Genomic DNA, 12,043 nt, shown 5'->3' with positions numbered 1-12,043 from the left:
TTTATGGCTTTTAAAGAGTTGTTTTTAAAACAAAATACTAAAGTCACAGTTATCATTCAATATGTTTTCCAAAGATGTTTTAAATTTCACAAATCACATCAATCCTATGCTCAAAAGCCACCAATGGCTTCTTGTACAGTTAAAATAAAACCCCAATTTTAAAATCCTTAATAAGATCTCTAAGTCCCTTACATACCTTGCCCCTGTAAGAATCTTTTTAGGGGAGATATACATATATATATATACACTTTTTTTAGTAAGAAAACATTAAAAAGATATATATATATATACTTTTTTTAGTAAGAAAACATTAAAAAGAAATAAAGACACACTATGAAAGTATGTAAGAAAAACTGAAACAAGATGGCAGAAACACTTTCAAATGCATCAAAAATTACAATAACTATTATATGTTTATTGATCATTTCTTTTTGTTAGTGGGTCTATGAACTTCCTGCTAGTGCCCTCTACTCTTTTTCCTTTTTATACATGGAAATACCTTTAATTATTCTTCTGATAATAAATGGTTATAAAAAGTGTCAAACTCTGGAGATAAAGTAAAAATCTTCCAAAGTTAACAACAATTTGATATATACTGTACAGGACATTAGACCAGATGGTTGCCTATTTTTTTCTGAACACTTACCTTCCCTGAACATAATTACCTTACTTGTTCTTTTGTCAAATACTTACCTTTTACACAACCTTGACACACGTAACCAGCAGTATGGCAAACATTTTAAGAGATGTAAAGAAGTTAGTTTAGAGCACTGCTAACCAGTTTCTAGTTATAGAACAGTAGAAAATTATTGGAGCTCAGGGTTAATTTAGGTATCTCAGTGGGAATTTAAGTCAAGTAAGATTGGGCAGATTGGAGCCTACTGGTCAGGGTTAGGACATTAAATTCCTGGTCAGCTCAAAAAAAAGAAACTATTACATGGCTCAGATGTGGACACTGAGATTGTCTAGGTACTTCCTGACTGAAAGGAAAGTGGATCTGGGATATTATACCTGCAGGTGGTAAGACCATCAGGTGTTATCAGTAGCCATGGGAGGGGAACTGGAAAGAACTGAGGGGAAAACTGGAAAAGATCAAAAAGCACTGAAGATATTCAAAGAAATCTCACAACCAGATACTTTTACATATGAGTTTTAACACACATTAAAGAAACAATAAATTCATATTATACAAAGTTATTCTAGAAAACAGAAAGAGTAAAAGCTGCTCATCTCATTTTATAAGGCCAGTGTAACCTTAATTGCAAAACCAGACAACAAAAATGAAGAAAAAAGGTATAGCACATTTCACTTAAGAATGTAGATTCTAGAGAGAAAAAGATGGCGGCGAAGTAGAGAGACGTGGAGTGCATCCCTCTCCACTGATGCATTGGGAATGCACGGAAGGACACAGTCATTCCCACAGAGAACCAGCTGAACACCAGCAGACGGCCTCGGACACCGGAAAGGGCTGCGGAGAACCTGACATAGCCGACTGAATATTCGTCTAATCCAATACTTGGACATTAGTCTGAGGCTTGGACAGTCTTCTATAAACACCTCTATCACCAGGACAAGCAACCCCAAAAGCTTGGACAACCATGAGGAAACAAAGAAACACCATGCAGGCAAAGGAGCAGGAAAAAAACCCACAAGACCAAATAAATGAGGAGGAAATAGGAAAAATGCCTGAAAAAGAATTTAGAGTAATGATAGTAAAAATGATACAAAATCTCGATAACAAATTAGAGAAAGTACAAGAAACAGTTCATAAGAACTCAGAAAAACAAACAGCAATGGATAACAAAATAACTGAAATTAAAAATACTCTAGATGCTCTAACCAGCAGAATGACTGAGGCAGAAGAACGAATAAGTGAGTTGGAAGATAGAATGGAAGAAATAAACGCCACAGAGCAGGAAAAAGATAAAAAAATAAAAAGACTAGAAGACAGCCTCAGAGACCTCAGTGATAACCTTAAAAGTACCAAAATTCGAATTATAGGCATCCCAGAAGAAGAAGAAAACAAGAAAGGGTCTGTGAAAATATTTGAAGAGGTTCTAGTGGAAAACTTCCCCAACATGGGAAAGGAAATAATTCACCAAGTCCAAGAAGCACAGAGAGTCCCATACAGAATAAACCCAAGGAGAAATACACCAAGACACATAGTAATCAAACTAACGACAATTCAACACAAAGAAAAAATATTAAAAGCAGCAAGAGAAAAGCACAAATAACATATAAGGGAAAACCCATCAGGATAACAGCTGACCTTTCTACAGAAACTCTGCAGGCCAGAAGGGAATGGCAGGATATACTGAAAGTCCTGAAAGAGAGAAACCTACAGCCAAGAATACTTTACCCAGCAAGAATCTCATTCCGATTTGAGGGAGAAATCAAAAGCTTTCCAGACAAGCAAAAGTTAAGAGAATTCAGCACCACCAAACCAGCCTTACAACAAGTGCTAAAGGAACTTCTCTAAGTAGGAAACACAAGAAAAGGAAAACACCTACAAATACAAACCCAAAACAATTAAGAAAATGGTAATTGGAACACACATGTCAATAATCACTTTAAATGTAAATGGATTAAATGCTCCAACCAAAAGACACAGACTGGCTGAATGGATACAAAAACAAGACCCTTCTATATGCTGCCTACAAGAAACCCACTTCAGACCAAGGGATACATATAGACTGAAAGTGAAGGGATGGAAAAAGATATTCCATGCAAATGGAAGTCAAAAGAAAGCTGGAGTAGCAATACTCATATCAGACACATTAGACTTGAAAGTAAAGACTATTAAAAGAGACAAGGAAGGGCACTACATAATGATCAAGGGATCCATCCAAGAAGAACATATCACAATGGTAAATATCTATGCCCCAAATATAGGAGCACCTCAATACATAAGGCAAATGCTAACAGCTATAAAAGGGGACATCGACAGTAACACAATTATAGTGGGAGACTTGAACACCCCACTTACATCAATGGACAGATCATCCAAACAGAAAATAAATAAAGACACACAAGCTTTAAATGACACATTAGACCATCTCGACTTAATTGATATTTATAGGACATTCCATCCAAAAACGACAGACTACACGTTCTTCTCAAGTGCACACGGAACATTTTCCAGGATAGATCACATCTTGGGTCACAAATCAAACCTCAGCAAATTCAAGAAAATTGAAATCATATCAAGCATCTTCTCAGACCACAACGCCATGAGACTAGATATCAATTACAGGAAAAAAACTGCAAAAAATACAAACACATGGAGGCTAAACAATTCACTATTAAACAACCAAGGAATCACTACAGAAATCAAAGAGGAAATCAAAAAGTATCTAGAAACAAATGACAACGAAAACACAACAACCCAAAACCTATGGGACGCAGCAAAAGCAGTTCTAAGAGGGAAGTTTATAGCAATACAGTCCTACCTTAAGAAACAAGAAAATGATCGAATAAACAACCTAACCTTACACCTCAAACAACTAGAGAAAGAAGAACAAAGAAACCCCAAAGTGAGCAGAAGGAAAGAAATCGTAAAGATCAGAGCAGAAATAAATGAAAAAGAAAGGAAAGAAACCATAAGAAAAATAAATAAAACTAAAAGCTGGTTCTTTGAGAAGATTAACAAAATTGATAAACCATTAGCCAGACTCATCAAGAAAAAAAGGGAGAAGATGCAAATCAACAGAATTAGAAATGAAAAAGGAGAAGTAACAACGGACACCTCAGAAATACAAAACATCATGAGAGACTACTACAAGCAACTATATGCCAATCAATTGGATAACCTGGAAGAAATGGATACATTCTTAGAAAAATACAATCTTCCAAGACTGAACCAGGAAGAAATAGAAACCATGAACAGACCAATCACAAGTACGGAAATTGAGGCAGTGATTAAAAATCTCCCAACACACAAAAGCCCAGGACCAGATGGATTCACAGGCGAATTCTATCAAACATTTCGAGAAGAGTTAACACCTATCCTTCTCAAACTCTTCCAAAATATTGCAGAAGGCGGAGCACTCCCAAACTCATTCTATGAGGCTACCATCACCCTGATACCAAAACCAGGCAAAGATGTCACAAAAAAAGAAAACTACAGACCAATATCACTGATGAATATAGATGCAAAAATCCTCAACAAAATACTAGCTAACAGACTCCAACAGCACATTAAAAAAATCATACACCACGATCAAGTGGGGTTTATCCCTGGGATGCAAGGATTCTTCAATATACGCAAATCAATCAACGTGATACATCATATCAACAAATTGAAGGATAAAAACCATATGATCTTCTCAATAGATGCAGAAAAAGCTTTTGACAAAGTTCAACATCCATTTATGATCAAAGCTCTCCAGAAAATGGGCATAGAAGGAAATTACCTCAACATCATAAAAGCCATATATGACAAACCAAAAGCCAACATTGTTCTCAATGGAGAAAAACTGGAAGAATTCCCTCTAAGAACAGGAACAAGACAAGGGTGTCCACTCTCACCACTGTTATTCAACATAGTTTTGGAAGTGTTAGCCACAGCAATCAGAGAAGAAAAAGAAATTAAAGGAATCCAAATTGGAAAAGAAGAAGTCAAATTGTCACTCTTTGCAGATGACATGATACTATATATAGAAAACCCTAAAGACTCTACCAGAAAACTGCTAGCACTCATTGATGAGTTTAGTAAAGTAGCAGGATACAAAATTAATGCACAGAAATCTCTTGCATTCCTATACACTAACAACGGAAGAGCAGAAAGAGAAATTAAGGAAACTCTCCCATTCACCATTGCAACCAAAAGAATAAAATACCTAGGAATAAACCTGCCTAAGGAGGCAAAAGATCTGTATGCAGAAAACTTTAAGACATTGATGAAAGAAATCAAAGATGACATAAACAGATGGAGGGATATACCATGTTCCTGGATTGGAAGAATCAACATCGTGAAAATGACTGTACTACCCAAAGCAATTTACAGATTTAATGCAATCCCGATCAGATTACCAATGGCATTTTTCACAGAACTAGAGCAAGAAATCTTACGATTTGTATGGAAACGCAAAAGACCCCGAATAGCCAAAGCAATCTTGAGAAGGAAAAATGGAGTTGGTGGAATCAGGCTTCCTGACTTCAAACTATACTACAAGGCCATAGTGATCAAGACAGTATGGTACTGGCACAAAAACAGAAAGGAAGATCAATGGAACAGAATAGAGAACTCAGAAGTAAGCCCAAACACATATGGGCACCTTATCTTTGACAAAGGAGGCACGAGTATACAATGGAAAAAAGACAGCCTCTTCAATAAGTGGTGCTGGGAAAATTGGACAGCAACATGCAAAAGAATGAAATTAGAACACTTCCTAACACCATACACAAAAATAAACTCCAAATGGAATAAAGACCTACATGTAAGGCCAGACACTATCAAACTCCTAGAGGAAAACATAGGCAGAACACTCTTTGACATACATCAAAGCAACATCCTTTTTGACCCACCTCCTAGAATCATGGAAATAAAATCAAGAATAAACGAATGGGACCTCATGAAACTTAAAAGCTTTTGCACAGCAAAAGAAACCATAAACAAGACTAAAAGGCAACCCTCAGAATGGGAAAAAATAATTGCCTATGAAACAACGGACAAAGGATTAACCTCCAAAATATACAAGCAGCTCATGCAGCTTCATACCAAAAAAGCAAATAACCCAATCCACAAATGGGCAGAAGACCTAAATAGACATTTCTCCAAAGAAGACATACAGATGGCCAACAAACACATGAAAAGATGCTCAACATCACTCATCATCAGAGAAATGCAAGTCAAAGCCACAATGAGGTATCACCTCACACCAATCAGAATGGCCATCATCACAAAGTCTGGAAACCACAAATGTTGGAGAGGGTGTGGAGAAAAGGGAACTCTCCTGCACTGTTGGTGGGACTGTAAGTTGGTACAGCCACTATGGAAAACAATTTGGAGGTTCCTTAAAAAACTACAAATAGAACTACCATATGATCCAGTCATCCCACTCCTGGGCATATACCCAAAGAAAACCATAATCCCAAAAGAAACATGTACCATAATGTTTATTGCAGCACTCTTTACAATAGCCAGGACATGGAAGCAACCTAAATGCCCATCAACAAATGAATGGATACAGAAGATGTGGCATATATATACAATGGAATATTACTCAGCTATAAAAAGGGATGAGATGGAGCTATATGTAATGAGGTGGATAGAACTACAATCTGTCATACAGAGTGAAGTAAGTCAGAAAGAGAAAGACAAATATTGTATGCTAACTCACATATACGGAATCTAAAAATGGTACTGATGAACTCAGTGACAAGAACAGGGAAGCAGATACAGGGAATGGACTGGAGAACTCGAGGTATGGGAGGGGGCGGGGGGTGAAGGGGAAACTGAGAAGAAGCGGGAGAGTAGTACAGACATATATATACTACCAACTGTAAAATAGTCAGTGGGAAGTTGTTGTATAACAAAGGGAGTCCAACTCGAGGATGGAAGATGCCTTAGAGGACTGGGGCAGGGAGGGTGGGGGGGAATCGAGGGGGGGGCGTCAAGGAAGGGAGGGAATATGGGGATATGTGTATAAAAACAGTTGATTGAACCTGGTGTACCCCCAAAAAAAATAAAATAAAATAATAATAAAAAAAGAATGTAGATTCTAAAATCCTAAATGAAATATCTGCTAACCAAATACAATACTGTGCTAAAATAATGTACCATGGTCAAGTAGGGTGTAAACTAGTAATGCAGGGATGGTTTAACTTTAGCAATTCTATCCATGTAATTCACAACATTAATATACCAGGATAAATATCACATGATTATTTTAACAGATGCATAAAAAAACATTTTATGGGTTCAACAGTTACTTATGGTAAGAATGCAGAGAAGAACCTTTCTTAATTTGGTAAAGGTTTTATATTAAAAACCTTCAGCAAGCATTATGCTTAAGTGAGAAATCAGATATATTCTCTTTAAGACTGGGTATAAGATGAGAATGCCTACTGTCACTACTACCATAGTTCCTGAGGAACCAACCAAAGGTATTGGAAAGAAGAAAGAAGTACAAGTATTTAAGGATGAGGAAATTAGAAATAAAACTGTCATTATGTATAGTTCATAATATGATCATCTATCTAGAAAAACGAATGAGAATTCAGTAATGTTAGAATGAGAATTCATTCATGTTATTAAGAATGAGAATTCAGTAATGTTAGAATCAAGGTCAAATTTCAAAAAGAAAACAGTAGCATTTCAGTATACCAGCAGTAGACTTCAAGACAGTATTTTTAATTGAATATTAAAACATGAATACCTACTTAAAGGACAACATGCATAAAATTAAAAAGTTGAAAATATGGAAGCAGATTTTTTAAATATCTAAAACTGATAGGAAATGAATATCTAAAATATATAACAAACTCTTAAAGAACATTAACCAACAAATAGGCACCAAAATGACAAATAAAGAATATGAACATGGCATTTCACAAGAGGGAAGCCAAAAAGGCCAACAAGAATATGAAAGAGATACTCAAACTCATTAGCAATAAGAATTCAAATTATAACCATGAGCTACAGAATTACACACGTTAGAGAACATTAGACAGCTAGATAATGTCAAGGGATGGCAGGAATGAGTGGTTACTGTCGGTGAAAGTGTGGGTCCAAGTATTTATTTGGCAGAGCATCTGGCAGGACTCAGCCAAATTAAGTATAAACATCTATCCTATTACCCAGCAAGTCTGCTCCTGGGTATTTATCCCTAAGAAATCCTTGCAAAGCTCCATGATAGGAGAAATATGAGGATGTTCATCTTGGCATTGTTTGTTGTGACAGAAAACTAGAAGCAATCTGGGTGGAAATCATTGGAAATATGGATAGTTAAAACATGACAGCTACAAACCTTGGAATACTATGCAGCAGTTGGAAGCAAGGTAAACATGACAATATAAATAAATGGTAAGTAAAATAAAACAGTAATAAAGAGAATGAGATACATAGCACAATATCATTTATGCATATTAAAGTTTAATGTGCATAAGTGGGGGAGAAAGCAGGGTAGAAGTATAGTTAAGGCAAGCTCAACCATTAGATAACTGTTGAAACCGAGAGATGGGCACATGAAAGTTCATGATATTATACTCCCTTTTCTTTTTTATTTATTTGAAATTTTCCATTTAAAATATTTTAAAAATACATATATAAAACAACACTCATGTTCTGAAAATACATATAAACAAAAGAGAACAGTGCAACAGATATTAGACTATCATATTAGAATGATTTCCTATGAGTCCAGGTCAGCAGCATTAGAGTGGAAATGAGAATAAAAGAAAATATATAAATAAAGTGCTCTGCATGCACCAGTGATGACAGTGTGCCATGAACTAAGGAATGCGATTAACTCTATTTTCTATGCAAAAGGTACAGTAAAAAGGGAACTTTTTTTTTTTTTAAATCAGAAGGATCTGTGTTAGACTGTGGAGATAAAGGAACTATAAAAATAATTGTCTAATTATTATAATTCAGAAAACAATTTAATAGCTCTTCTAAGCAACCAGCTCACCATAAAAAACTACAGAAATGAATTAAAAATATGTAATATCATTTATATTTTCAAGAGAAGTCATTTCTGACAATAATATTCATCACAGAAAACTAGCAAAAACTACCAAACTGCTAACCAGAAATTAAGGAAAAAAAATAGACTACTTCTAAGTACCTGCACTCCAAAAGAATAAAAAATAGAACAAAGGAAAAAAAATTCCTGCACCAGAAGCTGTATACTGTTTTATTCGAGTCACACAGTGGTGGAAGTGGATTTTGTCACAGGAAAAATTTTATGCTGATATTGAAAAATTAGGACTTTTCAAAATCTGTATTTCTGGTTTCTTCTGAAAAAAAAAAAAAATGAGATTTGATTTTACTGGTCTGATTTTATTCCCACATAGAAAGGATTCTAGAGCTAAACAGAAGTGTCCCATTAACAAATCACATATTCTCCAAGGTTCCACCGTACCTAGTTGACACACAAAATTATTTAAAATACCTATTTTGCATTTTGTATTCTATGTATCTCATTCCAAATTTTACCAAATGTACTCAGACATTTACTTAGTAACATAAGCATGTAAGCAGTCATGGGAGACACGAACAGAATATGATAAGTAGAAGGATATCATAGGTCAAGACAAATCTTCGGGGGCTCAAGAAATAATGAAAAAGAAGTTTGGTATTCAGAGGTAACACTATGAGTATTTGAAATTATTACAAAGTTTTTTGGAGTGGTTAAAAAACAAGTTCTTAACATGGTTAAGGACAAAAATACATTTAACAAATACAGTGGACACAAGTTTCTGTAAAATTATTTTTTCAATTTAAACTCTACTGAGTTACACACACAGTTTAGATGGAACCTTACTTAATCTATTCTCCATTCTTCTTAATTGGTGTGCACTCTTCCATAATACATCAATTTTATCAACTGCCCATTATAAATGAAATCTGATACTTCCTGTCAAGATGGTATTAGTGCATAAAAATTTGTGTCTGAATATGAATGAATGTGGTTGTGAGGTTGCAGAGCAGGGCCAGTGACAAAAAGTAAGCAAGTTTAGCAAATTAAATTATAATCTGGTAACTCTAACCATTATTTAGATTATTTATGAGACTATATTTATTACTTACCTTGAGTGTCTAAAGATCTTGTCTGTAAACCGTATAACCTTCAATATCTACTTCCCACACGTAGAAACTGATATTCTCAATAAGCATCTAAAAGAGAAACAAGAAGATATCATGACTTTGAGGTTATATTTTTTCACTTATTTTAAATTATTAAAGGAGATCTTGAAATTATTCTTTATGATTTCTTCAATAAGTATGGGCAAAGGGAGGTGTGTATCATAGGACATATTTTATGTAATTAAACAGTAATAATAATTCTTCCCGTTAGAAGAATCAGAAGGTTCTGTGAAACATATATTTTGATCCCTGGCACAGAGTTTAGTACTTTCTATTAAGTACTAATTTTATCTTGCTAACCTAGTTTCTATCAACATTTTTAAGAAACATAATTTTAAACACATTGATTCTAATGTCCTACATGAACGTAGTTCTACCCTAGAAAATACTTTCCTTGTTCAGAATGAATTACCAAAAATATATTCTTGATTACACGTGAGTTGCCTATAAAACTCAAAATCATAGAAATCAATTAAATATTCTGCCCTCATGAAAAGGTCAGTATTATTTACCCCTATCACTTCAACTGTCCAATCAGTGCTTTTACATTAACCTAGTAAAGCTTAGCAGAGGTCTTTTTTTTTTAATGTATTTATTTATTTATTTTATTGGCTGTGTTGGGCCTTTGTTGCTGCACACAGGCTTTCTCTAGTTGTGGAGAGTGGGGGCCACTCTTCATTGTGGTGCGCAGGCTTCTCATTGTGGTGGCCTCTCTTGTTGCAGAGCACAGGCTCTAGGCGCGTGGGCTTCAGTAGTTGCGGCACATGGGCTCAGTAGTTGTGGCTCACGGGCTCTAGAGTGCAGGCTCAATAGTTGTGGCGCATGGGCTTAGTTGCTCCGAGGCATGTGGTATCTTCCTGGGGCAGGGATCGAACCCGTGTCCCCTGCATTGGCAGGCAGATTCTTACCCACTGCGCCATCTATGAAGTCCTAGCAGAGGTCTTTTAAGAGAAATTGCCTCTAACAGAGAAACGGGATTATCCAGAGAAAATGCTCTTTGTTGAAATAATTTGATACTGATTTCCTTTGATTTTTTAAAGAAGCCTGAGACAAGCAGTTAGGGAAACAGGATTTGGATGTTACAGTGCCATGCCTTTAGCATGTGGTTTTGAGTACTATGGATTCCAAAGCCAATCAAAAATTTTTTGATTAGGAACATCATTGTTCCTTTTGGTCATTAGTGTAGATCCCTGTTTCAATTGCAGCTACACATTAAAAACATGTAAGACACTTTTAAATGTATGGAGACTCAGTGTCTTCCCTAAATGTTCTGATTTAATTGGTATCACACGGGGGTCAGAACTTAGCTATTTTTCAAAAGCATTAAGGAAGGATATCTGTTCTGCAGGTTAAGAAATAAAATCACTGCAACTATCTGACTTCGTTTCTACAGATAACTAATAAGACTAACTTAAAAAAATACTACAGATGTCTATGAAAAGTAGCAAGATACTTTTCCCTAATTTGTCTACTCAATATTTAAAATGACTTCAAAGCTTCCATGACACACATAAACATACATAAACCTACCTCAATAATCTATATTTTATATTATATGGATCCAAGCACAGCATAAATGGTGGTTGCAGTGAATCTCCAACTATACTGCACTTAAGGACCAAAAGTACTATTTTAAAATAAAACGTAGATTCCCAGGTGCCATGCCCAGAGATTCGATTCGGAAGAACTAGACTAAGGCCAAGGAGTCTCTATCTTTACAGATATCTCTGGTGATTATAATACAAAAGGTCTACAGTCCCTGTCAAACAGTGCTCTAAGAGAGTTCCCTGACAGTCCAGTGGTTAGGACTCCATGCTCTCACTGCCAAGGGCGCGGGTTCAATCCCTGGTTGGGGAACTAAGATCCCACAAGCTGCGTGCCACGGCCAAAAGCAAAAAAACAAAACAAAACAAAAAAAGTGCTCTAAGTATTTATATGAGAGTGAGTCAAAAATTATCCACACTCCAGTTATATTAAAACTTCTGTTGGCTGCACTGTCTTATCAGCACTTTTCGTTCAAGGCTACTGTCTCCCCAGTCACTGCTGTGAAGGTTTGAACATGTTACATCAGTTCATCTGTAACTGCGGTGCGAGCAAAAGTGGATGCCCCACTTGTGATTTGCATGAAAGAAGAGTGGCGTGCAGTGATTCGTTTTTTGTGGTCTGAGGGTGTACCTGGTGCTGTTGTTTGTGCACAGTATGGAGAGTGTTTTGTCATGAAGAAGTGTATAT

General features: G+C 35.8%; 1 long non-coding RNA gene across 3 annotated transcripts in view; it reads right to left on the bottom strand.

Moving 5' to 3' along the window:
• Nucleotides 1-12,043, bottom strand: part of LOC130858112 (uncharacterized) — a 176,972-nt gene that overhangs the window by 25,720 nt on the left and 139,209 nt on the right. For all 3 annotated transcript variants that reach the window (XR_009054997.1, XR_009054998.1, XR_009054999.1), the window contains one exon: nucleotides 9,755-9,841. This is a non-coding gene — a long non-coding RNA (uncharacterized LOC130858112). The remainder of the gene's footprint in view (nucleotides 1-9,754; nucleotides 9,842-12,043) is intronic.

This window comes from Hippopotamus amphibius, chromosome 8 (genome assembly GCF_030028045.1).
Source record: "Hippopotamus amphibius kiboko isolate mHipAmp2 chromosome 8, mHipAmp2.hap2, whole genome shotgun sequence".
Classification (NCBI taxonomy): domain Eukaryota; kingdom Metazoa; phylum Chordata; class Mammalia; order Artiodactyla; family Hippopotamidae; genus Hippopotamus; species Hippopotamus amphibius.
Note: the sequence above shows the minus strand (reverse complement) of the source record. Positions and strands in the feature narration are given on the sequence as shown.